We start from the raw sequence: 26,249 nt of genomic DNA, 5'->3' as shown, positions 1-26,249 counted from the left end.
CTCTCAGCCCAAGGCCATAGTGACCACAGATGCTTCCCAGATTGGGTGGCAGCATTATCTTGGGAAGACAGTCCAAAGCACTTGGTTCCCCTCAGAGACCAATTTGCATATCAGTGTTCTAGAGTAAAGAGTAGTGCTTCTGGCATTTCAAGCATTCCACTCTCCCTTACCTCAAGGAATGATAGCTCTACAGTCAGACAATATGCCTGTAGTCTGGTACATCAACTAACAGGGGGGAACCAAATCCTATCCATTTTGTTGAGAAGCCCTTTGAGTGTGGCAATGAGGTATAACTTACAACCATTTTCTTATAGCAATGCACATCCCAGGAGTTCAAATGTGATAGCTGACAAACTGAGAAGATGCATCCTCATGCCTTGAGAGTGGTCTCTGAACTCCAGAGAAGCACAGGAGATTTTTCCTTTGCTGGGGCCAGCCTTGCTGTGAGCTGTTTGCTTCACCCCTAAACAACAAGTGCAGAAGCTACTTTGCCCTAATTCCCTCTCATTGGAAGTCCCCCAGGGATGGTGTTCTCCACGATTGTCCTCTAGGTCTCCTTTATGCCTTTCCCCCCTTCCCCCTGATCCCTCTTTTTCTCAAGAAATCAGCTCAGTTGAGACCTCATTGTTTCCAACTGGCCTTGACAGATATGGTTTCCCTTCCTCTGGCCTCATCTACTACACCACCCTTGGATTCTCGATCCAGTTCTGGACCTGTTGTCCCAGCCCCAGGGACTAGTGCATCACAATCTTCAGACTCTCAAGCTGACTGCTTGGTTTATCCAATTCCGGTAGTCACCAGGCATAATGGAATTCTTTCCCCCATTTGCATTTTGTTGATATGCCATAAACCATCTACTAGGAGTCTCTACCTTAGTAAATGGAAGAGATTTTCTATTTGGTCCTCTGACAAAGGTCTAGACCCCTTTTCAGTGCCGGAAGAGACAATTCTGGAGTTTCTAGCTGCCATCTTTAGTAATGGAGCTTCTGCTTCTACTATCAAGGTTATCTTAGCAGCTATTTCAAATTTCCACAATGGTATCAGGAATCAACCCTTAATTTCTCACAGACTTTGTAAGGTTTTTCTTAAGGGCACTATTTGCCTAAAGCCCTCATTCAAAGACCCTCTCCCACCTTGGGATCTAACCATTATGTTACAGTTGCTTACTGCACCTCCATTTGAACCTGCAGTGACTTGTGATTTAAAATTCCTCTCTTGGAAAACATTGTTCCTTATAGCTGTCACTTTGGTGAGGCGAGTTTCTGAATTACAGGCTTTATGCTCTAAAACTCTGTACTTGGTTTTTCACAAAGACAGAGTGTCACTAAGAACAAACCCTACTTTCCTTCCTAAAGTGATATCAGAGACCAATATTAACCAGTCTATAGATTTGCCTGTATTCTTACTAATTTTTTCAAATAGAGGTGAGTACTGTTGCACCTTCTGGACGTACACAGATAGCTATGCTTCTACCTTGACAGAACTAAACAAATAAGATGATCAGACCAATTATTTGTGTCCTTTGTCAGCACGACTTTGGGAAAACCAGTATCCAAAGTATCCCTTTCGAAATGGTTAAGAAATATTAAAATCTCAACCCAAAACATAGGACATTAAATTCATATTGAGGTTTTAATATTTATTTTTTAATCTTTGACACCTTATGGCTTCATTTTCTGTGGAAGATTGGGTATTTTATGTGGCTTGGAGATTTTAGGATATTATTAGAATCTATATAAGTTCATTTTTTATAATTGTATTTATGGTTGTACAGATTAGGATAGGGTTATCTATTGGATGTTAGCTTTTATTATGTTTTGTATGTGAACATGGATTCTGGTCTTCATTTTTAATTGATTAATGTATTTATTAATTAGATGTCATGTGATGGCAGTTTTCTATAAAGTACTTGGTTTGGGCAGTTGTATGGATTCTGAGGAAGTCCTTATGTGAAAAAGATAAAAGCACTTAATAAATTTCAATTGTTTTACATTATACTGAATTTGGGCCATTTTTAGCAGGCAGATTGTTCACTCGGAGGCTTTCTTTTGTTTTTTTGGAATTTTTATTTATGCCACTGGTTTTTGCTGTGTCTGTTTTACTGCTTTTTTTTGCTTCACAGTGGTTAGTAAACTTTTCTGCCTTTTGCACATTGTATTTACTTTCGTGCAAGTGGACTTTGGCGTTTTGATACCGGACAAGTCTGTGCCTTCACTCAGTTTTTTTTTGGAGGTTATGGCTGAATACAGTGGAGTGTGTTCTTTGTCTGAGGGCAATACTGCTCCGGTGGTAAATGCTGCAGATGATTTAATGAAATCTGGAGAATAAGGCAGTTTATTGCAGCTAGTAAGATTGCTTTCCCAAAAGGTTACACAAATACAGTCATCTTTGGATAGATTTTAGTTCCCAGAAGTCTTAGTGACACTTCCTCAACAGCGTAGCCCCTTGAACCAAGAAAGGATTGATGGTATTGTTAAATGGAAATGGCCAGTGGTGCAGAAGGAAGCAATTATCATAGTGCTTTGGATGAAATCTCTTGTGGTCAAAGGGATAATAATTACGAGGATAGTGTTGTTCAATTGAACAGTTGGTTTAACAGAGATTTTAAGTTTTCAATGGATCTTTTGGCTCATGTTTCTTCAGTTAACAGCTCTACTAATTTGCAAGAGACTCTACGGAACTTTGAAAAGAAGCTCAGCAAAGTACGTGCTTTACAGTGTGATAATGTATACCAAAGGGTCTTCGAATGTTTAAGTTCCCAAATGGGATTGTATATGGACAAGGAGGTGTTGGATGAAGTTTTATATATGTTTGGCAGACACAGTCTGGAACTCATGCAGTTTATTATCAGGATTAATAACTGTATTAAAGAATTATTTGATGAAATTAATGAGATGAATGCTCAAATTAATATTGACGTAATGTTTTCAAGGTTTGAAACTCATTATATTATTTTTGATAAACTAGAGGAACAGGTGAATTTAATATGGCTAGGAAGCAGAAGAAACTCTTAAGAGATGCCACTGAATATAATAGTAATACAGCTTACCCATTGCCTAAGACATATTTCATTAAGGATAGGGTTGCAAATATTGATACTAAGGGTGATTTGAGTAGGGCAATTGGCAGCAATTCCAATTCAAGAAAATTTCTAGACAGAACCAAGCCCCTATAAAAAACATCCCAACTTACAATAGTGAAAATGGGGAGGTTTTTGAGGTGAATATCTGGTATTAAGGACATGTGAGAGAATTGGTAATAAATCCTGTCAGTACAATTTTTTACCCCAACCAACAAGAGGGCAGCTGTACAAGGGACAGAAACCACAGTGGAGGAAGAACAGCAGGAGCAAGTTTTAGGTGACAATAGGATTATTGAGGCCTTTGGGGTAAAATGTTAAGTTATAAAGGTCTTAATATTTTTAATTATAGTGAACAGATTGTGGGACCCACTCATTTTTCTTTTTTCTAGAAAGGGCTTAAATTTGTCCTGAGCCGTAGGTGTGATATTGAAAAATTACTGATTGAATTTAAATTATACACCAGAAAATTACATTTTAAGACAATGTTTAAGAATCAGGTGGATAGTGATTTTTTGATAACTTTAAGAGGAAATGTGTATTTATTCCTCCACTACACCCTTTAATAGTCAGTTATGAGAAGATTTGTACACAAGAAATATATAAAGCTTATAACACTCATCAAAGGCAATTCCTTAATGTAACTAAAGAAGAAACAATTCTACTTAAGGAATTACAAATTAATGAAAATATTAGGGTAATGCAACCCAATAAAGGAGGAGGGATGAACAAAATGGATTATATTAATCTAATAGGGGAAATGTTACATGACACAGATACATATGTGATAGTGTCATTAAATGAAATAAATATTGCTAAAAGGAACATACAGCTGTTGTTAGATGATTCACTGTTTCAAGGGGTTATCAATGAAACACATTACAACTTTTTAAAAAGTGAGCACCCAGTTATTCCTGATGTTTTTTGTATCCCCAAAATCCATAAAAATATCAACACCCCCCTTTAGAATTATAGTTGCTTCTCATAACAGTCCTACATATACTTTAGGGCTGTTTGTAGATAGGATTCTTAAGGGTATTCTAGGGCCCATCGATTATATACTAACTGATTCCTGGGACTTTTTAAACAAGGTTAAGAACGAGTATTATACCAATGATTGTAGTTTTGTTACCACTGATTTAATCAGCTTGCTTACTTCTATTCCCCATAAAGAAGGGTTAGAGGTTTTTTTTTAATGAAACCCTACAAATTATACTTTAAATCATAATTTGATCAACTTTATAATGGTTCTTATGGAATACATTTTGGGTAATAATTTTTTTACTTTCAAAGGGGAATATTTTAAGCAGATTAAGGGTGTAGCGATGGGTGCCAGTTGTGCACCCATCTATGCAAACTTAGTATTATATGCATGGGAGAAAAAATTATTTTGAACTCTGTGTTTGAGGAATTTTGGTTTACATTACGGTACTTGGATAATATATTTATTTTGTGGAAGGATACTAAAAGGGAAGTAGGGCAATTTGTGGATTACATGAATAGTGTTTGTCCTTATTTCACGTTTACATATAAGGTTTTGGATGGTACCTTGGTGTCACAATTTTCAAAGATTATGGTAATCAGTGTTTTGGTTACAGGCTTTATAGAAAGCCTACATATTCTAATACCTTTTGGGGTTTTCAGAGTAGTCACCCTTTGCATATTAAGACGAATTTGGTGAGAGGCCAAATGATTAGAACTGCCCGTTTGTGTCCTACAATGCAGGATTTTAAGGTCGAGCTGACCATATTGTTTAAAATGTTTGGGGAAAGGGGTTATCCCTTAGATTGCAAAGAGTGATGAAGTGGTATTAGATGGATGGTGTTCTCTTTTTAAACCATTATTGGGGAGTAATAGAGTAGTTTTTCTGCAAGGGAATAACAACCCTGAGACCTATTTTGCATATAATATGGTTTTACAGTACGGGAGTTTCAGCAAAGGTGTTAAAAATATTCTTAGCAGGAATTTGGTTTTGTTCCAGACTAATTCAGAATTAATTCATAATTTAGGGGACAAACCTTGTTTTGTTTTTAAAACTGATGCAAACTTGAAATATTTGCTGGAACATCCTTTAATTGGATGAAAATACCAAAGAGGTACTCGTAAATGTGGTATGTGTAGATTTTGTGCCTTTATTCTATCAAGGCAGCAGGTTGTATTTGGTAATCCCTCCAAAATATTGAACTTAGGGTAGGAGAATGTGGGAGTTTAGGTTTGGTATATATTGCTGTTTGCCAGGGGTGTAACTACTTTTATGTAGGTAAGATGGAGAGAATATTACATTGGCGTATTTACAAGCATTTGTAGGCTATTAAATACCATAATTTGAATATTGCCTTGTATAAGCATTCTTTGGTTTGGCATAATTTTAATAAGTTTTTTTTTGGTATTATTGACATGGTTAAGAGGGACCCACGTGGGGGTTATTGGGAAAATACATTAGCACTAAGAGAAGTCTATTGGCAGTTTAAACTTAATGTTACTGTCCCCCCAAGCCTTAATGATAATATTAACCTTATGCCCTTTCTTAAATATAGGGCATTAAATTCGTATTGAGGTTTTAATATTTATTTTTTAATCTTTGACACCTTATGGCTTCAGTTTCTGTGGAAGATTGGGTATTTTATGTGACTTTGAGATTTTAGGATATTATTATGCTCCTTTTGTAACCGTGGTGGTGCAGCGGTAGCGTTGTCGCCTCACAGCAAGAGGTTCTCCTGTTCGATTCTCGGCTGGAGCACCTTCTGTGTGGAGTCTGCATGTCCTCCCCATGGTTGAGTGGCATGAGAAAGACATGCATGAATGGGTGTGCCTTCGTTGAAGGTTGGGCTTCGAGCTGGCACCTTGGTACCGTAAAAATCTACTGCCAATCATTAGCGGACTGGAGTTCCATTGTGGCGACCCCTAACCGGGAAAAGGCAAAAGAAGAAGAACATTATTAGGCTCCTTTTCCTTTATATAAGTTCATTATTCTAATTTTATTTATGGTTGTACAGGTAAGGATAGGGTTATCTATTGGATGTTAGTTTTTATTATGTTTCATATGTGAACATGGATTTTGGTCTTTATTTTCAATTGATTAATTTATTAATTAGATTCCATGTGATGACAGTTTTATTGATTCTGAAGAAGTCCTTATGTGAAAAGGACGAAAGGGCTTAATACATTTCAATTGTTTTACATTATACTGAGTTTGGGCTGTTTTTAGCCGGCAAACTGTTCACCCGAAGGCTTTCTTTTGTTTTTTTGGAATATCTCAGCAATAATACATGTTACAAAAATGTCCCAGATGTGAAAGTAGTTTGTTACATGATGGGCTATGTATTGGTGCTAGTATCGAAAGCCTGTCATGTGGCATCACTTTTATACTACAAATTTATGAAAGAAAATGGTATTTTACTTGCTAAAACAAGCGGTATAACAATCAAACGAAGAGTTATATTTCTGTAGGCTTGTAAAATAAAACTAATATAGCAGTGAGTAAATTATTTAATTATTCAAGAGCTTTCTAGTGATACATGACAAGAGCGGGTATCACACTGATTTCTGATCTTGCACAATCAATGCGGATTACACATATCGTATTTTCACAATGTTTCCAAACAACAGTATTGATCTATGAAACTGCATATTTTAGATGGTAACTATGCGTGGCAAGATTATGTGCCACACTGCTATTAATAAAATGTTATTTGTTTGTAGGGCACACAGTTTTTACATTATTAATTCCAATATCAAAATATAGTTAATATTCTTAAATGCTTTACCAAACAAACTTTTATATCTCTTGAAGCCTTCAAATTAGCCACTATGATTTAATATCACTGTTTATCTAACATCCATGGCTTTCATACGTCACCACCACCATGATTAATTATTACTCCATTTCTTCATAATTAATATAACTAAGTAAATATGTCATAGTTTTCATAATCTTATGCAAACTTTCCTTAATTTTGCTGTCTCACTGTTAAAACTGATAATATCATGTCAGCTTTTACACAGCATCTCGGTTCATCATTCACAACCTACCCTTCCACTCATGAAATATTAGGCTGAATATTAGAATATTAATATAGTTTACCTCAAACAAATGGCTATGTCTGTGTTTGTCTTTCCCCCTACATATGTTGTGCCCCCTAGCATGACAGCATCAACTCCCTTTTGTTTTATTAATGTAAACATATAAAATATTTAATATTTTTATAACCTTTTGCAAACAGTACTCATTAACTCAAGCCCTACACATCCCACAGTTATGATCTCGCCTAGGGCTCTGACCATTAGTATGCAGAATGCCACCTAGTTTCCCAACCCATGACCTATTATTTGTGAGATATTAATGTCAGTATTAAAATAATGTTAAAATTAATACAGTGTATCCCAAAGAAAAAGTTGAATTTTTTGATGTTTCCCTTGCACAAGGTATTTGGCATCATTTGTTTTCTACCCACTGCTTACATCGCCTCTCACCCCAGCACTGAGCATCACATTCCATTTCTGCTTCATTAATGGAAATAAGGGAAGTATTTCATAATTTATATAACTGTTTGCATATACTCTTTAGTAACTCAAGCCTTGTGTACTCCATAGAGATGTTTCACTTGGGATACCTACCATTTTTTTTGGTAAAAAAAAAAAAAGGGGTCTTATATACCCACCAAATTGAAAATATTACACTTCATTTTCTAATTAAATGAAATATAAAAAATATTTTATGCTTTGTATAACTCATTGAAAGAACTCTTCAGTAATTCCCAAATTGTACACTGCACAGTTATTGACTGTGCATACCTACTATCTCATGTCAACTTACAGATACCTTCTACTTTGATGCAGGACCTACCATTTCTGAAATATCAGTATTGATATTAGAATATTATTGATATTTAAAATTTGTGCCTGAAACAAACGGTTACATCTCTGGATGGGTTTATCTTACATAATGTATCTTCTGCATACAGATGCATACAATATTGTCTGTTACATCTCCCCACCCCCACCCCTTCAAACACATCAGCTCACAATTGTCCTTCTGGCAATTACAGCCACTTGATTGACAGCTGTCACAGTAAACAAAGCAATAAATACATATGTAATAGACACAGTTATGTTTCATTTTGTTAGTGTCGGGTGTGTACAGTTCCTCATTACAACATAAAGCAAGATACAACAACAAAATGTCTGCATGAACCAGCATTTAAAGCATGACTATTCAGTTAAAAATGTACCTGAGTAAAACATCTGATCACTGTATGATTTTATGTTGATATAAGGAGTTTCAACATTATCACAATGTATAACAACATACTCGTATAGTAACACAATAAAAATAGGCAGCATGAGCTGATTTATTCTCCAAAAAGATTCTAATGCTTCCATTCTAAAGTTGTAATTTTTGCCCAGTTAAGAAATGTTGATTTCCAACAACTGTAGCAAGTTGTACACTGTACAAAAGCAATCTATAAGCAAGTCAAGTGTCCCGAGGGGGTGATTTCGACTACCCCACCATTAACTGGGAAAACTACTCATGTACCAACTCTTTTGCTCAACATTTTCTGGAATTCATAAATTCCAACGCCTTGGATCAACTTATCCACACCCCCACCAGGGGCAGCAATATGCTAGACCTGGTTATTACCAACATGGGCGACTGGTGTTCCACACCAGAGGTCATTTCCTCATTGGTCAGATCCAACCACAAGCTAATCAGCATAGACATCCACATCCTGCCCTCCAGCCCCCATTAGGGAAACCACCATAAAAAATGTATCCAAAGCCTTAAGACAGAAGTGGCAAACTTCACGACACCCATGCTGATAGATAATAGAGGTATCACTGCTGAATCCTCTACAAATGCACTTTATAAGCACTTACACGAGTGCATGGATCATGCTATCCATAACAGAACCAAGATGCTATCCTTCAAAAAAAGGAAGCCAATCTGGCGGTCCCCTGCCACAAACAAACTCTACAACAGAAGAAAGAAACTGTTGCAAAAAAGAGTAAAATCCTATGACTGGAAGAACTCCCTGGTCAGCCTCAGTAAGAAGCTGAGATCCCTCATAAAATCCTGCAAAGTCAGTTATGAAAACAAAATCACCACTGACTCTAAAGACAACCACAAAGAATTCTATAGCTATGTTAAGAATCTCAATGGCAACACTCAGATCTGCTTTGAGTTACAGCACAATGGCACTAAATATACAGAACCAACTGATATTGCCAACATCCTGGCAGATATGTTCAGTGCTAACTTTACCCCCCCCTCACCCCCTAAAGGGCCCATCCCTATACCAGAAGAATGCAAAGTTTCTGTAATCACAGCTGCACAGGTAAAAACCACACTCTCCAAAGCCAAGAACACAGCAACCATGGGACCTGACAACATCCCAGGTTGCATTCTACATGAACTACAGAATGAACTGGCACTCCTCCTAAACACCATGTTCAATCATAGCCTCACCTCAGGCTTTGTGCCCACTGAATGGCGCACAGCGATGGTTATCCCACTACAGAAAGGGGGAGCCACCACAGACCCTGGGAACTGCCGCCCATTAGCCTAACGAGCCTGGTCTGCAAGGCCTTGGAATGTATCATGGAACTTATAAACAAAGACATTGGTACTCTCCAAACTCTAGACCCCACCCAGTTCGGGTTTGTAGAAGGCAGAGCATGTCTCCTAAACCTGATTGATTTCTTTGAAGCAGTCACCAAAGCCGTAGATGAGGGTAAGGTGGTTCACACAGCCTATCTAGATCTCGCCAAGGCTTTTGACACCATCCCCCACTCTGGAATTATAGATAAACTCATTAAACTAGGTATAAATCCCTATGTCACAAGATGGGTTGCCAACTGGCTCACTGACAGAATCCACACTGTGAAAGTAGCAGACTCCAAATCAGACTTCAGACCAGTGACAAGTGGAGTACCACAGGGTTCAGTCCTGGGTCCTTTCCTGTTTGGTATCTACTTTTCTGAAGTACAGGCTAACACAGAATGTCTTTGGCTAACGAAGTTCACAGATGACTGCAAACTAGGTGCAATAATTGAAACTCCTAACGATGTGGACATCAAAAAGGCCTCACTGAGACAGATGCCTGGTGTCAAAGCCATGGCCTCAAGCTCAATGCCAAAAAGTGCATTGTCATCCCCTTTGGTAAAAACTCTGTACCCATAAGCTACCACATAGGTGGTAGTCTACTTAACACTGAAAGTGTGATAAGAGACCTTGGGACACAGGTGGAAAGTAGTCTCTCCTTTGATAATCACATCGTCACAGTAGTCAGGAAATCCTTCTACGTGGCACACCTCATCACAAAAGGTTTCTCATCCAGGAAAAAAGAGGTCATTGTTCCCAATCTACTCATCACTCATTAGACCCATTATAGAGTACAACGCCCCTTTTAGTATGTACCTCACAAGACATCTTCAACAACTGGAAAGGTCACAAAAATACCTCACAAAGAGGATTACTGGCCTCAAACAGATGCGCTAAGCGGACTGTCTCAAAAAACTCCAGCTTTACTCCGTCGCATTTCGCCTACTCAGAGGCAATCTCTGCCTAACATACAAAGCTATGTCAAACCCAGAGCTGTTGGACATGGTCCACTTAAAGAAATCCTAATCCCTTGGAGCTACACACTCTAGGGACATAAACCTTATCACCGCAATAAACAGAACATGCTGAAGGGATGGATTCCTGTCCCAGAGACTTCCCATACTCTGGAAAAAACTACCTATCTATTTCAAACAAAGCTCCTCATTAGCACTCTTCAAGAAAAATCTTGATGATTGGATGGGAAATAGGAAATTAACCCCGGGGATCACCTCTGTGGCTCTGCTCGACAGGGGCACAGGAAAATAATTTTCTTGGGTGGCGAAAGCCAGGGTACCTTTTTGGCTAGGCTTATATAGGCCCTAAGTCCGTTAGTCTAGTACCTATCTATGAACCTACGAAAATAGCAGTACTACAGAGCTTATCTAAACAATCCTGCCTTAGTTTGTGATTCACTGTTGAGTTGACTGGTAAGAGAAGTTTTATTTAAATTTATATTTTATTTTTATAACTGTTTTTCACTGTTCATAGGAAGGAAGGGATAGCTTGTAGACAGGATTTACTTTGATTCATATTTTGTTTTACCTTTAATTTCACTGTTGGCTGTTAGAAAGGGATAAGTTTTAGATAGGCAAACTTTAACCATCACAAGCAGCCTAGTCAGCTATAAATTCACACAGACGGCGGAGAGGACAATCCAGAGCTTATCTAAACAATCCTATCTTGATTTATTTATTGATCTATACTATTAAAAAGAAGTGCAACTGAAAGCAATAGTGAGTAAAGGAATTATAGCATCAGTCTGACTTTCAAAACTTGTACGTCAGGATAACTTTACTGTACTTACTTTAATATTTATTTGTATATTGCTTGTGTGATTTTTGTCATAGAAGTCGATTTAAGTTCCTTTTGAATTCTGTTATTACTGATTTTAATTATTCTTTTCTTTTATAATATTTTATTCATTTGAAGCTGAATATGGATTCCTAATGATTTGCTAAAGCACAAGTATCTTGTACAGTGTAATAAATGATGTCTATATTTAAAGGTAACAGCTGATAACACTGGTGATCTGTGTTCCTCGTGTTAAAAGTTTGATGATTTGCTTACCATTATTAGAAGTAAATCTAGACTTACTGATGATGATTGCACTTGTGCAATTGGCATGGCTTGGAGAACTGTTGTTGAATATATTCATGATTGGGCTGGTGAGATAAATAATGTTAGGCAAAGAACAAATAAAACGCATTTAGGAAATTATATGTCTATTGCCTGTAAAGATCATTCAACCCGTATGAAACAAGACAATGGCCCTGACAACTGTGGAATTCTGAATGTAAGTATTCAGAGTGTTTAGAAGGAAACAAAAAAGTAAAGAAAGGAAGACGTTCACAACAAATAACAAGGAAGAAAAAGAAACTGATTAATGACTGTAAAGAAAAGAGAATACGTAGTAAAAAGGACACCACTTTGTTATGTAACAAACAGGTTACAGGGAATGATGATTTTTTTTATCAGAAAACCTTCAGTCTACAGGAAAAAGGCATCATCTTTCCAACAGCGAAGGTAGAAAAAAGAGGCAAGGGGCGGGTGAAAAGGAAAAAATCAAAACGGAATGTGGAAGGATCGAAGAAAGACAAATGTCAACTGCATGGTGCTCAAACTGTGGATGTACAAAGCCAGCTGGATGAGAATTTAATACACAATGAAAACTGAGATTAATCAGACAAACGGCAATGAAGATCATTCCTTTGTAATAATCGATAGAGCAAATATTACTGTATTGAAGTTGAAGATTCTTCAGATCTGGTCAAAAAAGATATTCTTGTAATTGGCGATTTAGTTACTAGAGCAACTGATACTTATATTTGCAGAGAAGATAATGAACATCATTTAGTGTTATGCAAATGATCTCATCTGCAAGGACTCTCTGACTGTTAGTAGGGAACTTACAGCCCTCTTAAATAGTATAGCTTGTACTCATGTTAGGACGTATTTTTCACAAATCACATATAGAAAGGATAGTCAGGTCACAGTTAATAAAAATATTTTTGGGGAAATACTTACATGGAAAAAATGTCTTGTTTTAAAAAATGGAAATATGTAGAGTATCCAAGCCTAGTTTTGGGCACACTTGTATTCAGACAGGATGGCGTGCATTTGTCAAGGTCAGGAAAGAGAATTTTTGCAGCAGATATTTTGTGATATGCGTGAATGGGCGTACCTTCATTGAAGGTTGTGCGTCAGGGCTGGCAACTCAGCATGTAAAAATCCACTGCCAATCATTAGCGGACTGGAGTTCTGCTGTGGCGACCCCTAACCGGGAAAAGCCGAAAGACACAACATATTTTGTGATATTTGACAAATCCTAGGCAGAATTTTTGCCAGGTTGAAAATTTAATAGTTCACAGATAGCAACATTTGATGCATCTCTGATGGTTGTTAATGCTAGAAGCATTAATAATAAGGTTTTTTTTATTGCAAAATGTGCTACAGTCCCACAAGATTAATGTTATTGTTTGGGAAACATGGTTAAAGAACAATGAGTGGATACCAGCTATGTTAGGGTATAAATGTTTTTACTGTAACAGACATTCTAACAAAAAAAAAATCAGGTGGAGGTGTTATGATAGGCATTAAAGATAGTTATGAGACCTGTGATTATTACATGTTAATTGATAACACCAGTACTATAGACTGTGTAACTGTGCCAATAAAGACAACCCTGGAATATCTAACAAGTGTATAGACAACCAAAGTCAAGTGCAGATGACCTAGAGGAACTCATATATTTCTTGCATGAAACACAGGACAGAAGAATAATATTAGCTGGGGACGTGCATTTACCAGAAACAGACTGGAATAATATTGATTCAACATTAGTAAGGAAATTATTTACAATGTATATTTAGTAACCAGAATTACTTCAGATTGTAAAAAAACCTACCAGGGAATGGAACATACTAGACATTGCTTGTGTTCCTAAAGAAATTTATGTTTCAAGACAAGTTTTGCCACCATTGATATGCAGTGATCATGGGGTTATAAAGGCTAATTTTTTTGCTAGGTAATTCTGCCAAAGTGAAATCTAGTCCAGTACACAGAAGGGTAATTACAGATTTTATGGAAGCAACATAGTCACTATGTAAAACTAACTGGAATGAGGTGTGCAGTGAAATAAATAAACTGGAATGTGAAAAGTTTTGAAAGAGAATTTGTTTGAGTGCTAATATAAAAAAAATGTTTAACATCAAGATCTAGGCATACGATGTTAGGGGGATATATTTCCATAAGAACAAGATACCTGATTAAGGTGAGAGACAAAAAATATAAGAAATGGAAGAGAGGTTGAACTACAACTTTGAAAACTGAAATAAACAAGCTGGACAAACAAATTAAGCATTGTGTGAGACAAGATCAAGAAAAATTTGAAGAAAATATACATAAAGATATTGAGAATAATAGGAAACCTTTTTTACAGATGCATAAGATTTGGAAGGAGTAAAGACAAACAAATTGATGAACTGTGTGCAGATTCTAAAATTTATTCTTAAGCACAACAGATTATAAATATATTTACAAAATCTTATGCAAAACAGTTTGGCTCCACAAACGGGGTGTTAGTTTGTCCTAGTGGCATCCACATAACCTCAGATACTAGAATCAAATTAGATTATATTGAAAAAGAACTGCACAAACTGGATTCAAACAAAGCACAGGGAGGAGACGGAATTAGTAATAATGACCTGAGAACACTTCAGCAAGAAATTACAGTACCATTATATCTATTATTAACTAGCTGATATAAATATGTGGAGATTCCGCAAGACTGGAGACATGCGCTTATTAAACCTGTCTTTAAGGGAACGGGGAGAAGGACAAACCCAGTGTCATATAGACCCTTAAGTCTACTTTCATGTTGTAGAAAAATAATGGAGAAGGTAATTTTGGATAAGTTATTGTCAGAATTAGATAGGTTGAGACTTGAAACCATATATCAGCATGCATATGTTAAAAATAAATATATTATAATCTGTAATATGATGTTCTATAACAATATAATTGCTATGAATGAACAATTGTATTGTGATGTGATTTATATAGATTTAACTTCAGCATTTAACAGGGTCAAATGTAAAACACTGATCGGTAAATTAGAACAACTGGGTATTGATGTACTCTTGATAAGATGTATAGCTGCATGGCTTATAAATCATACAGCAACTGGACAGGTGAAATCATTGGTTACAGTCAAGGTGCCCCACAGGGCTCTATCCTAGGCCCTTACTTGTTTAGATTGCATCTTTCAGACCTAACATTTTCATCTGAGGTTTTATACAGTCTGTATGCAGATGACCTGAAACTGAGTAACCTGATTACATGTGTTACAGATAAGGCATGTCTGCAAAAGAACTTGACTAAATTGACCATTTGGGCACACGAGAATAATATGCTGATAAATACATTAAAAAGTAAGCATATGAGATTTGGGACACATAAATTGAAAGGTGATTATTTAATACAGCACACAGTGATTGAAACTGTAGATTCATTTAAGGACCTGGGTATATGGTAGATTCAGCTTTGAGTTTTTCTAATTATATCAACCAATTGGTTAATGATTGTTAAACTATAAGTTGTATGAAATGATTTACCAAGTCTAGGAAATCAGAGATGATGAAGTTATTGTTAGTTACATTATACCCAAACTTGAGTATGGAATAACAATATGGAAACCTTATAAGAAAACATTCATGACTAAACTGGAAAGAGTACAGCGGAAGTATACCAAGGGCATCCATGGATGTGAAAATTTAAGTTTTTATGAAAGACTAAAACAGCTGAAGTTGAACAGTGTCTCTTATAGATATCTAAGAGGAAGTCTTATTCAGGTATATAGGGCATTTAGAGACAACTAAATCTGGGAATGTTTGGGATTATCAAAATGTACTGGAGAATCATCAGACAACCTATGTAGCAGATTCTATAGGAATGAGACATGTACTAACTGATTCTCTGAGAGAGCAGCTGATGCATGGAATAGACTGCCAAATTACATTAAAGCAAGTACTAGTTTAAATATTTTTAAGAACAGCCTGGACACACATTACGGTACAACAAACAAAGAATCTGCAGCATCCAGTATTTAAAATTATATTGTTAAGACTTTAGTACCTACTTTTATCCATACTGCTGCACAGTGATATTGCAGTGGAACTGTAATGCATAGTATGGAACAACAACAAAATAAATGTACAGATGAACTATTTCCCTATCTGTTATGTAGCCCAAGTAATTGGTTTCTGCCATGCCTGTCTTGCACTTAGCTAGGTTTCCTGCTAGTACATTTGGTGCAGGGAGTCTAAAACATCTTTGAAGTATTTGAAGAAAATTACAGATAAGCTTCCAAATATCTTGCAAGAACCTCTGGAACACTGATGATGTTCCATGGAGACAAAAGGACCTGAGTCTGTACTGGGCATGGAAAATGACCTTTTCTCATTTACTTCTGAAACTAGTAGAATTTGTCTATAACCAGGGACATTGATTTTCCTTTTTACAGGAAAAATGCTGTAAATCCCAGCTTTTGACTGAAAACTGAAAAAAAATCACAGCACTTTCATAGAACTTGGTAGTGTAGGTCAGAGAACCAATTCACTGCAAGATGCATTTCTGCTTATATTTATTATTTATACTATTGTCAGTTTGCATTATTGAGTGTTTTGTGCCTAGAATACATTTTAATTTCAATATATACTGATACAGATCAGAAAATATGAGGAGAAAGTGCCCAAAACACGAAAACCAATAATCCACAAAGATGGGCACTTTGGAAGGACTGCCTACACATGACCAAGTAAAATCAAATTTTAATGTCCAAACCGAAGCATATGTAAAACAAAAACACACATTCATTAATGCATTAAGGTGTGTTTTTGTTTTATTTACGCTTCTGTTTGGACATTAAAATTTGATTTTACTTGGTTGTGTGTAGGCAGTCCTTCCAAAGTGCCTATCTTTGTGGATTACTGATGCATATCAAAGTTATAGTGAAATCGTCATAACGGCCAGAAATGAAATTTAAAAATAAAAGGTATAATTTCCTCTCATGAAAATGAAATTTCATTTTTATGAAAACCAAAAATCAGTTTACCTTAGTTAGGTCCAAAGTTGAAGGAAACTTAGTTCTCCTAGTCTTACTTAACTTTTCCACTAGTTGATCCAGCTGGAGCATAAGATATGAATCAGATTCAGAGATGCTGTATAGTCGTCTGAAGCTGTTGCAAAATCTGATAGGCTTGAGGACCATTATCTTAGGGTTATTTGTCACTTTGAGATTTCTTTATGGACTCAAGTTTGAGCATTTTCTGTACCTTTCCTTTAAGTGCCAAGGATTGGGATTATGACATCTTGTATGGTTTTAGATTTACCTTTTCAGCAGGCAGAGTTTCACTGTTGTAGTCGAATAAACCAGTCATGACAGTCAACTGAAAATATGACTGTATTCCTTAGTACAAACTCCTTAACATCTTGCCTCTAGGACACTGATACTGTCTCACCTGTCTTGACTTCTAGACATATTGTAGGACTCTTAAAGAAAAAAATCACCCAAATGTCAAGTTTTTCTTTTTCAAAAATGGATCTTCCTTCCCTTTAATCCAACACTAAACACGTCACATACATAAAATGCATCATTTAACAGTTATTCCATTTACTGCATCAGAATTTATTTTTCTTTGCTTTTCTTTCCTAAGTTTGCCTCATTATCTATTACATCATGAATGCTAGGAGTGTTAGAGCAATTAGTTTAGGTTACTTGGTACAAATACAGAGCCATTAAGGAAAAATGGCTCAGAAACATTGGCATTTAAATGTGTCTTATCAGTTACAGACTGCCAGTACTGTACCTCAAATAAATACACTAGAGAGTTGATTATCCAGACTAATTGAGACCTATGGTAGTTTGGATAATCAAATTGTTCGGATAATCAAACATACATTGAACTAAATAAAAAGCTTCTAAAATCTTTTTTTTGTTTTTTGCATGTAGGGATTGCACTTTTCAACCATTCATTGATTCAATTGGACAATAAATAATATTTTTCACACATTTACATATTCAGACTTTAATCTTTTCTACTCAAAAACTTTGGAAGGCTTTGTTCGGATAATTGACATTTTGGATAATCGAAGTTTGGATGATTGACTGTACTGTAGTGCATCGTGGATCTGTGGTTAGGAGTCTGAACAAAAGGCTTTCAAGCTTAGTTTTCAGATGCAAATGAACAAAAACACTCCACTCACACATTAGTTTAATTTCTTTTCTAATTACAGATTACTTGCTTTGCTCAATCGAACTCTAAGGGCTAAATTGAAAAAAAATATTTGAATCTTACACACTTGATTTTCATTCAGTATTCGAGTTTGCGCTTTTCTTTTCTATACTGTATGTTCTGTAAAAGTGAATGATTCTTCTTTATTGTATAAAGTGTTTGGCTAAGACAAGTCATTGAGTTGGGGAGGGAAAATCAACATCAAATACTCTAATTCTATAAAATAGAAAACAAATGTGAATGAAACACAACCAGATCAACCCATGTAACAGCAATTAATCACAGGGGTCAGATTTTTAACACTTGAACAGTGAAGTACAGCTGGTATGCTGAAAAGAGCAGTTGTCTCAGCTGCATTTTAGGCCTACCATTCAGACATTCCTTAAAATGCTGTATTAGACATGATCACTTACAGAAAAATCAAAGGATGCAAAGTCATGAAAAAATATGGACTGAGGCTGACAGTCAAAAGTAAGTGATCATAGCAGTGGTGGCTGGTGACTTCAAAGCAAGGGAGGGCTGCAGAAAGCAAATGGGGAGGGGTTCTATTACAACAGGTCAATGACCATTACTTGTGATCAAAACAGGATCTTTCACTTTAATCTACAGACTGCCTCAGTATGTGCCCCCCATTATAACTTCTTCACTGAATATATATATATATATATATATATATATATATATATATATATATATATATATATATATATATATATATAGACATATATATATATATATATATATATATATATATATATATATATATATATATATAAAATATCTATATATATTTATATATAATATCTATATATATATATATATTTATATATATATATACACACACACACACACACCTCATATATCTAACTGCAATCAACAAGGCCAGCTTTAAGTGACACAGAGAAGACATAGGACTCCTGTTACATACTAGTCCCTTTGCACCTCCGCTGTGCTTCTCTTCTGCTTCCTCCTTAATTCTACCCCACACCATGTACGTAGATTGCTTTCTTCTTGTTTTTTTCATACACTGTCTTATTTTTACCTCCTTAGCATGCTTTTAAACATAGCCTTGTCTAATACTGCACTGTAATAAGTCTGGAGGAAGTGACTGAATTAAGATGGGGGTCTGAGGGCTTAGCCATAGGTTTGTAAGTTATCTAACGTACATCTTACTTTTTTTTTTACAACTTTTTGTTCTAATGAGTGCTTAAATTGAACAGATATCAACAGATTCAATCACTTTCATCCACAGACAGCCCCTATACCCAACAATTAAAACAATATTATTTACTGTATACACCTCCGGTATCAGAATGTAATAAAGTAAAAAATAATTGGCTCCAATACTTTTAACCCACCTACAACTACACCCACACCTCTGTGACAATTAATTACAGCTTGTGTGACTGTGATTATACACCTTAGATGTTTGATTGTGGTCAAATAACTGAAAAATACATAAGTGCCACACAGGCATTTATCTTCGGAGCTCACTACTTTCTGAATACAGTGTGCAGCCTGCTGCACTCCACTTCCCACATACATCTCAACTGCTTGGCTCAATAATCAATGAGGATGCTAAAAATAATGGTGAACAAAGAACCAAGATCAGGGACAGCTATTATCTTTATATGCTTATGACTTGCTAGAATAACAAACAGACTTTGCATTAGCATGGTTTTTAAAGGCTATTACATTTATTACTCAAATGTTTTGTTATCATTGTTTATTGACTGCAATCCTTATTAATTTGTCAAAAAAAAAACAACCTGTACGAGCAACAGACCAAAATATGAGACTGAAAATCTAGGACAGCTGAGAGCATCTACACCCATTACACAGACGCACACAAAGTGATCAATTATAGCTACTTGAATGACTATGACTTTAAACCTCAAATGTTTAGTTGCGATCATGTGAATGAATCCATATATAAATAACTGCCACACGAGAATTTATCTTCTCATGTCACTGCTGCCAAAAAGTAGTGTTTGACCAACTGCAGCCAAATACCTCTTAACATTTTAACTCAACAATCAGGGAGGGGAGGAATCTAAGCAATAATGAAGGAAAGAGGACAAAAATTAGGGATAGCTATTGCCTTTATATACTTAGAAAGTTGCTAGAATACCAGGTTTACATTACATTTGCATAATTTTTCTGAAGGCTATTAAATCTGAAAATTATGTCATTATTTAATAATTGCAGTTCTCAGTGATTTTTCAGATCACCACCAATCTTCCAGCATGAAAACAGACCAAAATATGAGGCAAAAACTAGAGACAGTTGAGTCCTTTTATGTCACCCCCTCATACTGTATAAGTAACATAGCTAGTGTGGGGCAAGAGCGACACCTGCCCTTAGCACAGAGTGCTGGAGGGGGCATGATCAGCTTATCGCTTGCAGTCAAACCTGACTGCTGTAGGTACTAGTGTGTGGTCTAAGCTGTAGCAACTGCTTAATTCACTGTAGCAAGCAGTGTGCAACAGTTTAAAAGTAAAAAAAAACAAAAAAAAGTTTTTGTTTTAACTAAAACTTGAGCACTGCAGCACTCTGTGCAGTCAGGGTAAGAGATGTAGCAACTGTTTTCTACATTTGTAATAAGCAAGCAGTTTGCTGTAGTTTAAAAAGAAGAACCTTTTTTTTTTATAGAAACATGAGAACTGTAATGCTTCATGCAGGCAAGGTATAAATGGTAGCAAATGTAGCAAACAGTTTGCTGCAGTTCAAAAGAAGAAAGTTTTTTTTTTTTTTTAATTATCTTTGTTGAAGGAGGGTTGGGGGCACAGCACAGCACAGAAACCGGACCTGAATAGCTGGGGCAGACGGGTAGGGGGGCATGTTGTATATCTGGCCACCTCACTGGTGTGCTAGTAGAAGAAACGTTCTTTGGGAGGGGGCGTGGCTCTTCACTTGACTTGCCGAGAGAGTGGGGCACTGCTTCATAGTACTGAGTACTGGTGCTAACTGAACCAGCTGCACATCTGACACACGCACACACACACACTCTTTGTTCAAGAATTCTGGACAGAGACTCAGAGATCATTTTTACATATAGTCATCATTATTAAAAAGTTAACAGAAATTTTCATCAACATGCACTTTCTAAACAATAAAAAATATGAAGTTCTAATGCCTGATTTTATTTGACTGACTGCAATTGTCAAGGATTTAATTTTTTTTTATACAAAAAAAAATTCTTCTTTAATGTGTGATATTGTATAGAAAATGCAGTAAGCTGAACCTTGCAGTTATATAAAACAGCAAATTTCTGCTACAATTTGCCTCTCTTATATGGCTCCCAGACATCTTAGCCCCACCGTCACAAGGTTTTCTGTAGTCCTGTATCACACCACCTTTCATCAACTGTTATATATTTTTATATTATCACATACATGTTTTTCTAATGATCTCTCTTTAAGTAAAGATTTCTTATGGTAATTCAGATAAAAACTGTACAACCTGTATGGGACTTTGCAGATGCTGTAATATCATCTATTCATCAATTTGTCAGTGTATAAAAGAAAGCAGCAATATGGAGGTCACCAGCAGAAAATACACTCTAGCTAAATTCCCAGCAAGGTATTAGATGCAAATAGGAGTTAAAAAGCAGCTTAAGAAACCACATACAGTTTGATTTAAACAAACCAATGAATATGTTGTTTTATTTAAATAAAATTGTCCGTGGAATATATAAAGACCATACAATGTAAGCAAAGTAATCTGTTGCCAAACTTCTAAATTTGGTAATGTTCACTCGGGACAGGTAACCTGCCTCTTACCAGAGAAGTAATAGTACATGCCTGATATCTATGATCTAGTCTGAATCTGTACTGAATGAACAAGCAAGATTCTTATATCTTCTGCTTTATGTTCATGTGCTCTGTAGCACTAATACCCAGGAATGGCAACACCCCATCATAAATACATGAATGCTCCAAAAGATTTACTGCCCATCAGACTCGATATTGAATGTCTTCCAAGGGCAATGCAGAAGAGATAATAGCAGCACAATGTAAATGGAGTTAAAACCTCAGGACAAAAGCAGAGGTCACTCGTCCCTATGCCTGCATCACTTAACCCACTCCTCCCTCACACATCACCATAACCACACATCACAATAATCACTGCTTAAATATTTGGAACATTTAGGCATCAACAACAGAAGGAATTCCTACAGCCAAAATCAAAACAAGATATTACTTGTGCTGTGGAAATGAAATAAACTTTGTTATGTTAATGATCAGCTGAAAAGTGGTGATAATAATATAGTTGCATAGGTTCATACTTATATATTAAGCTAAAGACCACTGGGATCTTTATAAGCCTTGCCAAGCATCCCAACTGTATCCTACAATGTTATGTGCCTTTGAGGTTATTTTAAGGGGTATATGTTAGCTAGGGCAAGGTTTACAGGCTGCCTCTGTCCATTAGAGAATAGGTGCTAGACCCAGTGTGTATTTCCTGTTCCCCATTCACTGGTCCATGTTCCTCTTCAAAAGGGTTAGGGAAGACCTCTAATTCACATAAATGGGAAACCTGTTTCAGAGAAGGAGAATTCTCGAGGACACATACCTGTCCCTCCAAAATGTCCTATTTATGTCATAAGCAAATTTTAAATCCCTAGATCTTGTAATTCTGATGCTATTCATGTTGCAGGTATGGAAAAGGTTCATCAGAGTGAGATCCAAGGATGGCTTGTATGCCAGGCATAGATCTCCTCTCAACAGTGGGAAGTTGACATAATGGATACGGTGTTTATCTTATAGGTTCATAGGTTGGTACTAGGCTATCGACCCTAAGGCCTATGCAAGCCTAGCCATAACAATTCCCTGGAAATTTTTTCCCACAATATTTACTTCTCTGGGTCCCTGTCTAGCAGGGTGACTGACATGATCCCTGGGGTAAATTTCCTATCTCCCATCCAATCATCAAGGTTCCTTTTGAAGAGGGCCAATGAGGTGCTCTGCTTGACATGTATGGGCAGTCTATTCCAGAGTATGGGGAGTCTCTGGGTCAGGAACCTATCCCTCCAGCATGTTTTGTTCATTGTGATGATAAGGTTTAGATCCCCGGAGAGTGTGGCTCTGAGGGATTGGGATTTCTTTAAGTGGAGCATGTCCAACAGCTCAGGGTTTGACATGGCCTTGTATGTTAAGCAGAGATCACCTCTGAGTAGACGATATGCCACAGAGTATAGCTGGAGTTTTTTTAGACGGTCAGCATATAGCATCTGCTTTAGGCCTGTGATTATTTTAGTGAGGTATTTCTGTGGCCTTTCCAGCTGTTGCAGATGTCTTGTGAGGTACATACCAAATGGGGCATTATACTCTATAATGGGTCTAATGAGGGATGAGTACAGTGGGACAATGACCTCCTTTTTTCTGGATGAAAAGCCCTTAGTGATGAGGTGTGCCATGTAGAAGGATTTCCTGACTGTTGTGGCAATGTGGTTATCAAAAGTGAGACCACTGTCCACCTGTGTCCCTAAGTCTCTCATCACACTTTTGATGTTTAGTGTCCTGCCACCTATGTGGTAGTTCATGGGTACATGTTTTTTTCCAAAGGGAATGACTATACATTTCTTGGCATTAAGCTTGAGCCCATGGCTCTGGCACCAGGCATCTGTTTCTGTAAGGCCCTTTTGTAGAATATCCACATCATTTGGGGATTCAATAATGGCTCCCAGTTTGCAGTCATCTGCAAACTTTGTTAGCCAGAGTCTCTTAGTGTTGGCCTGTACTTCAGAGAAGTAAATGCCAAACAAGAGTGGTCCCAGGACTGAACCTTGAGGTACTCCACTTGTCACTTGTCTGGAGCTGGATTTGGAGTTGGCTACATTTACAGTCTGGGTTCTGTCAGTAAGCCAGTTGGCAACCCATCGAGTGACGTAGGGATTTATGCCCAGCTTAGTAAGTTTATCTATGATTCCAGAGTGGGGGATGGTGTCGAAGGCCTTGGCGAGTTCCAGATAGGCTGTGTGGACCTCCTTACCCTCGTCCACAGCTCTGGAGACCAACTCGAAGAAGTCAGTCAGATTCAGGAGACAAGATCGGCCCTTCACAAACCCAAACTGGGTGGGCTCCAGTGTCTGGAGGTTGCCAATGTCTTTGTTTATAAGTTCTATGATAATGCATTCCATGCCCTTGCAGATTAGGCTTGCCAGACTGATGGGACGGTAGTTCCCGGGATCCAAGGTGGATCCTCCCTTGTGGAGCGGGATAACTGTAGCTGTGTGCCACTCAGTGGGCACGAAGCCTGTGGTGAGGCTATGATTAAACATGACACTTAGGTGGAGTGCCAGTTTATTTTGTAGTTCATGTAGTACACAGCCTGAATGTCATCTGGTCCCATGGATGCTGTATTCTTAGATTTGGAGAGTGCTGTTTCTATGTGTGTGGCTGTGATTATCGGAATTTGGCAATCTTTTGGTATTGAGATGGGCCCTTTAGGGGGTGAGAGGGGAGTGAAGTTAGCACTAAATCAATCTGCCAGGATATTGGCCATATCCTTGGGATCAGTATATTTAATGGCATTCTGTTGTAGTTCAGAGCAGATCTGAGCATTGCCATTTAGATTCTTGACATAACTATAGAATGCCTTGTGATTGTCTTTGGAATCTTTGGCAATTTTATTTTCGTAACTAGCTTTTGAGGATTTTATGAGGGATCTCAGCTTCTTACTGAGGCTGGTGAGGGAGTTTTTTGCATCCTGGGATTTTCCTCTTTTCTGCAACAGTTTCTTCCTTCTGTTGTATAGTTTGTTTATAGCAGAGGACCACCAGATTGGCTTCCTTTTTTTGGAGAAGAGCATCTTGGTTCTATTTGGGATGGCACGATATATGCATGAGTGGATGTGCTCATAAAGTGTCTTAGTGTAGGATTCTGCAGTCGAACTTCCACAAGGTGCAGGGTTTGATTCTCACATGGGATAATTGGCTAGGTTTAAAATGTCCCACAAGGGCAGTTAACATTGTACTAACCTATAAACTATGAGCAGTCTGTAGAAAACAGAGTTTAGAGATGGGGCTTTGAGGAAATCTGCGTAAGACATGCTGCTTACACCCTATATTCCTTTTGTGAGGGGCTTCTGGGGACTTTCCATTTGTTGCATGTGCCTGGTCAGGTACATACCGAAAGGCAGATTGTACTCAGTTGGCCTGATGAGGGCAAAATGCAGTGTAACTTCTTCAGACCCTGATACCATGCTCTTGCGTATAAACTGAGAAGCACAGAATGATTTCTTTACTACCTTAGGCACATGCTGGTCAAAAGCCAGACTGCTGTCTATATGCATACCCAAATCCCTGACTACTGGTTCTACTCCTAGGTGTGTGCTATCGATGAGGTAATTTTCTAGGGTGGCTGACTTTCTAAAGGGTGCTATTATACATTTCTTGGCATTGAATTTTAAGCCATGACTTTGGCACCAGTAATTTTGTCTGGGTTAGTCCTTCCTGTAGGATGTTTGTCTTTGGGTGATTCTGTGACTGCTCCTAGTTTGCAGTCATCTGCAGACTTGGTCAGCCAGAGACCCTCAACACTGGCTTTGACTTCTGAGAAAATGATACCAAAAAGGAGCAGATCCAGCATAAGGACTCCATTAGTAACTGGCCTCTTTGTGAAAATGTTCTCTTGTATCCTAACTTCCTAACTATCCTAACCTCATAGGTCCTATCTGAGTGTCAGCTGGCTATCCAGCATATAGTATATGGGTTAATGCTGATATCCATGAGTTTGTTTACAATTTCTAAGTTGGGCATCGTATCAAATGCCTTAGCCAAGTCAAGGTAGGCCGTATACACCATTTTATCCTCATTCATTGCCTTGTTGACCATGTAAAACAAGTCCACCAGGTTGAGTAGACATGATCTGCCCTTGATGAAACCAAACTGGATTGGATCCAGTGTTTGAAGCTTTTCTGTATCCTTACTAAACATTTCCACGAGGATTACTTCCATGGCATTGCATATGACATTAGTTAGAGTTATGGGTCTTTATTTCCTGGGGGCTGTTGTTGGCCCACCGTTGTGCAGAGGTATAACCATTACAGGTCTCAATTCATATGCCGCAAAGCCTGTATAGAGGCTGTGATTAAATAATGATGGCAGTGGTCTAGATAGGTCATGTTTCAGGCTACTTAGGAGTAATCCTGGGATCTTACTGGCATCCATTGATGCACTGTTTTTGGCCTTAGAAACAGCATCTAAGACTTGCTGCAAGTAATACTTGGGGGGAGGGGGGTGTTTGATGCTATTCCCTGGGTGGACGTCTGGGAG

This window comes from Protopterus annectens, chromosome 1.part0 (assembly GCF_019279795.1).
Source record: "Protopterus annectens isolate FY-2018-M chromosome 1.part0, PAN1.0, whole genome shotgun sequence".
NCBI classification, from domain to species: Eukaryota; Metazoa; Chordata; order Ceratodontiformes; family Protopteridae; genus Protopterus; species Protopterus annectens.
Note: the sequence above shows the minus strand (reverse complement) of the source record.